We start from the raw sequence: 6,924 nt of genomic DNA, 5'->3' as shown, positions 1-6,924 counted from the left end.
TCGAACCAAGGGAGATTCTTCAATATCAATAGCTTGCAGTAAGTCATTAAGACTTCCCTTTGAAACCGGGCTTTCCTCAGTAACCACTGTCTTGCCTTTTTCCTTAGCTAGCTGGCTCCTTGTCATTCTTCTCTGGACTACTTCACCTGTAGATGATTCATGTACACCCTCTCTGGTCTGAGTTTTCTCTTTCTGGGACTGTTGGGGTGTGTCTTGGATTATCAGTGGTTGGGTGGGTTCCTTTACCTGTTTCCTAGCCTTCAATTTTACAAATCTCCTGGATCTTGTTTCTGCACATTGGCCAGTTGCTGTTGGAGAATCTTTTACAGCTTGCGGACTGAGACCAGTCTCGTTCTTGAAACCAGACATAAACATGAACGTGGGCCAGTCCCTACCTACTTTCTGGAGCTTATGCAAAATGATTAATTTAACTAAGCCGTTATGAAACAATGAGGTCTCACAGGCTTCCCTTTTTAACTGCACCTTGTCACACATTTTGCCTATGCTACGAAACAAGTAGAAAGGTAAATCAAGAGATACCTTTCCTATGAAATGCAGTAGAATCTTGAAGTGATATGAATACACCTTATGATACCTCCACTCATAGGTAAAGTACCTCTGTATGCAGGTAAGTAAATTGGCATATGAGTCCTTGACAAAATAACTGGGCACAGACTTGTTTAAATCTGAATCAATAAACTCATGTTTCAGAAATTCCTTACAGGGGGTCATGTCAAACTTGAAATTTTAAAAGATTTCTCCTGTCCCCTCGGAATCTCAGTGGCTGCAGATATGACCTCTGGAGTGATTGGCAATTCAAGCATCCCAACTTTTGTATTCAGTCCTGTGAAATTCAACGCAAACTCCTTGGTTATTTGCATATGGCCTCCTTGAAGCTTTTCGCAGAAATTCCAACAGCCAACCTGCTTGAATGCGCTTTCAACTTCTATGTTCTTTAAGATAATGTCTAAACCTTCAAGTTCATTCCTCAAGCGCCTGCCTGACCTGTGCTCCTTTCCTTCTGTAGCCCTCTCCATGGGATTCCAACGGAATGAAAATTTGAAAGACTGGCACTGTTTCAATTTTCAATCGCCGCCTCTCTTGAAAGCTGCCTCGCTTGAAAGTTGGCTTGCCTGATGTTCAAGGAATTCAAATTGAACGCTTGAGAATTTATTCCTTACGCATGAATCCAACCACAAATCATGACTGTGAATACTTGGCTCTTCTTGAAACTTGAAATCTGAGCATACCAAGGTACCTAACCACTATAATGATGAGGATAAGCGGTTGGACATGATAAGCGAAGTGTATAAGCTGACAAATGATGATGTAAACATAACGGATTTTGATAGATATGACAGCTAAGAAAGATTTGGTACGAATCCACACAAATCCCCGATTTCGTAGTGCAGCCAGTGAAAAATCTGGGTTTTGCGCTACGAAAACACCTAAACAGAGTTTATGCGCTACGAAAACTCCTAAACAGTTTCGTAGCACATAAGAACCTTGGAAAAAAGCTGATACATGGAAGCTATGTGAGTTATGAGACCATTGATGAATAAGAACGGATTATTGACCTTTGTTTAACCATACCACCAAGACTCCTAAGGCTTAGACACTACATTAAACATGGAAAAACTGAACTTAGACTAACCCCTAACCTTTACAATCAGACTGATGTGAACAATTTAGAAATTTCTTTTTAAGTGATAACATAACCCTCACTCAATCAGGGGGCATGGATACATCATCGTTGTTGTTGATTATTTTACAAAATGGACTGAGGCAATGCCTACCTACTCTACTGACGGTGAAACTACGACATTGTCTTTATTTAACCATGTCATAGCTCAGTTTGGTGTACCACAAACCGTAGTCACTAACAATGGCTCCCATTTCCAAAATCACGTGATGACAGAACTCAATGCTCATTTGGGCTTACATCATGATAACTCAACTCCTTATTACCCATGGGCCAATGGCCAAATTGTTAATATAGGTTGTCATTGATGTCAATATGGCATTGTCAAGATGGAAAATTGGCAAATATTATTGCGATACATAACCCTAACCCTAGACTATGTTACTCTAACCCTAAAACTATGAAACCCTAACCCTAGCTCTACTAAACCCTAGCCTTTGTTAAAAGCAAACCCTAACCCAATTGATGAAAGGGTCTTGATGAAAAATCCTTCAAAAATATGCCTGGACCTTTGAGGGATGGACCAAAATAAAACCAAAAAAAAAAGGGGACAAAAATCATTTGACATATATATGTATATACATATATTTATGTCAAATATAACAAAACTTTATATTAAACTCACATAAATAATATTAGCATCCATTGTTTTGTTATGGTCCCCACACATCACCGTCAGCAATCTTCCATTACAAATTACATATCGTTTTTTTCATCAAAACCATATGTCGGCTCCATCTCAGCATCTTGTCAGCTATATGAAATCACGATTGGTATAATATATATATGATTTGTTGGAAAATGGAATACGTAGACTTGAAGTGGATCAAAAAGTGAAGAGCGTATAACATAAGAAGTTACAAGTTCACATCTCATGAACTTTCAGGGAGAAAAACAAGGCACTATATCTCAATTGGTGAAGGCTATCTTTTTAGATGTGGTGACTGGTCCAGAATCATGAATTAATCTTCGAATTACAGAACGGTCTATAGGATTTCCATTTCGGCCTCATCGCAGATTGACTACACTACAATTTTGTTCTCAGATTTTTTCTTCGGGCTTGTTAAAGATTGTTTCTTGAGTGACCCTCTAATATACTGAAATTGGAGTGATTATACTCTAACCCTAAAACAAAAAATGACGCAGGAGGTTAATTGAACAGCAACTGATCCCACGTTGACTTCCCATGTATTTTTCCATAATCCTTCTTTGGACAGTGAAGAACTCTCTTGTCAACAAAGAAAATTAAGTGAAGCATGGAATTGAGGACTTTCTTGGAGAAGCCCTTTGAAGACATGCATTGATTGAATTTTTTGAGACACCCTTGAAGACCATGATGCATAATCCATCATGAGGTGACTTGGAGAATTTGATTTGGTACCATGAAGGACGACGGAGACACCTTCATGTGAAAAGATCAAGGTTGTCATTCATGACGTGGAGACACTAATGAAGTTGAACATTGGCAGGGCTCGGTGAAGGAGATATTGGGAGCAGTGAAATAATATCAAACACATCTAGATGAGGTATGAGAGTGGGTTGGATCCTAGAGGGTTGGTGCCCGGAGGTTGGAGCCTCGAACAACAAGGTTGATGCCTTGGAGAATAGGGTTAGAGCCCTAGAGGATCGAAGTCCTCAAGAATCTAGGTTGGTGCCCGAAGAAGATAAACGATTGGAGTCCTTAGGGTCCGTGCCCCAAAACTGACAAGGTTGGTGCCTTGAAGGATAGGGTTGGAGCCCTAGAGGATTAGAGTCCTCAAGAAACCAGGTCAGTGCCTGAAGCAAAAATAGGATTGGCGTCCTTGGAGTCGGTGCTCCTAAACTCAAGGTTGGTTCCTTGGATAAGATAGCGTCGAAGCCCTAGAGGTCGAATCCTCACTAAAGTCCAAGTTGGAGATTGGAAACAACTATTGTACTCATTCATTTTTACTTGATTCAATTAATAAAAGCATGTATCCTTATTAGTGTTCATTTTGTGTTCTAAATATAAGTGATCTAACTGGTAAAAGTAACAATTGAAAAGAAATATTGATTCACCCCCCTCTCAGTATTTTAAACAATTGGTATCAGAGCCAGTACCTTCACTCAAAGCCTAACCGCTTGAAGGTTGATCATTAGAACACAAATGGCGAAGCCAAGGAAGAAAGTCTCCAATCCTCTTAAAGATGTGTCTCCCTCAACCACCAAAATCGAAGTCAATCAATTTGCGAAGGCTCCATTGTTCAATGGAAACTTTGATATATGGGAAGCAAGAATGAGGAATTTCTTAAAGACTCAAGGCATTGAAGTCTAGAAATCAATGATTACTGATAGCATGATGGATGGCGAATCCAAGGAACATAATACAAAAGCAATGAAAGTAATCTTGAATGGGCTACCTAATTCTATGAAGGCCAATTTTGAAAAATGTTCGTCAGCAAAAGGCATATGGGATAAACTTCATGATCTTCACTCAAAAGGAGCATTGAAAATGATCACTAGTCAATAAAATGATGGAAAACAAGAAGGATATCCAGAGCCCATCAAGGAAGCTGAAGATAAGAGTCATGACATCAAGGCTAAAGAAGACCTAGAAGATGAAGAGAATGAAGAAGATTTTGAAGAATACCTCCTCACTAAACTTATGGCTTCCATGGAAGAGATTAACAATTTGAAAAAAGAAAATGAGGAACTTAATAAGAAAGCGCAAGTTGGTGACCAAGACAAGACAAGGAAGGAAGTTGACCTTGTCAAGCTTCAAGTACAAGAAAGAGATGAGGAGCTCGCCAAGATTAAGGAAGAATTTCATCGAAACAAAAGAAAGCATCATGAAGAAATGGGAAGATACCTTGTCAAGTCAGTTTGAACAAAGGCGCAAGAGCTTGAAAAAAATTGAAGAAGAGATTGGTCAGTACAAGGTAGAGATCTCCTCTCTGAAATCTCAACTAGAAGAAGCAAGAAAGTTAGCACAAGGAACTGAGAATAAAATGGAAGCATTGGTAATCATAGAAGGATAGGTTGATGAAGCAGAAAAGGAGAGAAACACCATGATATACCAACTAAAAGCAAAGGATGAAGATATCTTCAAACTAAAATCCAACATCAACCTTCTCAAAGTTGAAACATGTAAAGCTACGAGGATCAAGGAAGAAAAGGAGAGCAGTATAGCTAAGGAAAATGATGAAATTTTCAAAATGAAATTAGATATCATCTCCCTTAAAATAGAAGCAAATGAAGCTACTTGTATCAAGGAAGAAACTGAGAAACAACTAGCTAAAAGGAATAAAGACTGTCAAAAATTGGAAGAAGAAATTGTCTCTCTCAGGAAAAAGGTTGAAGGGATGGACAAAATCTTAAAGAGCTCTCAAGCCTTGGATGACATGCTTAGCCATAAAATATCTCCATTTGATAAATTAGGTCTTTGCTATGAAGGTGAATCCTCAAGCAAGAATGATGCAAACCCTAATGCTTCAAACAACAAGGATGTAAGGAAGTCTAGAAGAAATGTTGATGCTCCCAGTTCCAGCAAAGGCAAGGAGAAGAGTCAAGACAACTATGGAAGAAACCCTCCTACAAGAAGAAAATCAGATGGTGTCAAGGATGCAAGAAGCAATGGTTATCATCAAAGGATCTTGTACAAAATTTGGGCACAGGGAAAAATATTGTAGGGCATATCACAAAGATAATTATAATGGTCCCCGTCAATCTTGGAGAAGCAATTTTGCAAGAAGAAGTCATGAATTTTTATACATGAACAATATAGAGTGCTTCAAGTGTCATAACATTGGGCATATGGCACGTGATTGTAACTTGACTTGGGCCCCTACACAAGCTAGAACCATACCAGAGAAAAAGGTTACGAAAGTATGGAGAAGGAAGCAAACACAATTCGGAAGTCTCTTGAACTCACCAGCCAACAACACATGTTGTTGACTTGATAATGTCATCCTCGATATTCTAGGTATTTGATGGGGAGACTCTGCCAAAAGGAAGATCATCCATACAGTTAGGGGAAGCTTATGATGATTAAGCATTCTTGTAGAAGCTATCCGTGAATTGGCCCTATGAAATCCTTGATGAGCCATAAGTTTGCTCAAAATATGTCAAAAGAGTTCGAAATGTCAATGATAGGAGAATTATCTTACTTCCTTGGACTACAAGTATCTCAAACCACAGTCGGGATGTTCATATCTCAAGCAAAATATCTTAAAGATATGCTTAAAAGATATGGAATGGAAGCCTGTGCACCCATGAGCACACCTATGACCACAGATTGCAAATTAAGTAAATATGATGACTCTCCTCCGATAGATGCAACTCATTACAGGTCAATAATTAGATCCCTCCTATACTTAATTGCTATGAGACCTGACATTATGCAAGTAGTAGGAATGGTGGGAAGATTTCAATCAGCTCCTAAACAATCTCATTTGTTAGCTGTAAAAAGAATTCTCAGATACTTGAAAGGAACTCCTGATTTTGAAATTTTGTACCCAAAGAGCTCAACTCTTACTGTGACTGCATACACTGATGCTAATTGGGTCGGAAGTATCGATGATCAAAAAAATACTAGTGGAAATGCATTCTTCCTAGGAGATTGTCTAGTATCTTGGCTCAACAAAAAACAAACATCCATATCACTCTCTACAGCTGAAGCTGAGTACATAGCTGTTGCAGATTGTTGTACTCAAATATTATGAATGAAGGAAGCTCTAAAGGATGTTAACATAGATACTAACCAACCAATCACCATCTACTGTGATAACACAAGTGCTATCAGTCTCAACAAAAATCCTATGATGCACTCAAAGACCAAACATATACCAATCAAGTATCATTTTCTCCGTGAACAGGTGGCTGAACAAAACATCAAGTTAGAATATATAAATACTAAGGAGCATATTGCAGATATTTTCACCAAACCCCTTCCTTGAGAAGCATTTGAACATCTTCACCGAAAAAATGGGAGTTATCGCTCTAGCATCACACTAAGCTAATTCTTAAAGATGCCGCATGACAGGGGGACTAGTTCGACAGGGGGATTACTTGGGCACCCCGTTGCCATTGATGTCAAAGGGGGAGAGAATGTTGGGAGGGAAAGAATATTTCCATCAATGACAAAGGGGGAAATTGTTAATATAGGTTATCATTGATGTCAATATGGCATTATCAAGATGGCAAATTGGCAAATATTATTGTGATAAATAACCCTAACCCTAGCTCTACTAAACCCTAGCCTTTGT

This window comes from Pinus tabuliformis, chromosome 1_1 (assembly GCF_031772625.1).
Source record: "Pinus tabuliformis cultivar Carrire ecotype Pingquan chromosome 1_1, CPIR1, whole genome shotgun sequence".
Classification (NCBI taxonomy): Eukaryota; Viridiplantae; Streptophyta; class Pinopsida; order Pinales; family Pinaceae; genus Pinus; species Pinus tabuliformis.
This window is presented reverse-complemented; position numbering follows the sequence as displayed.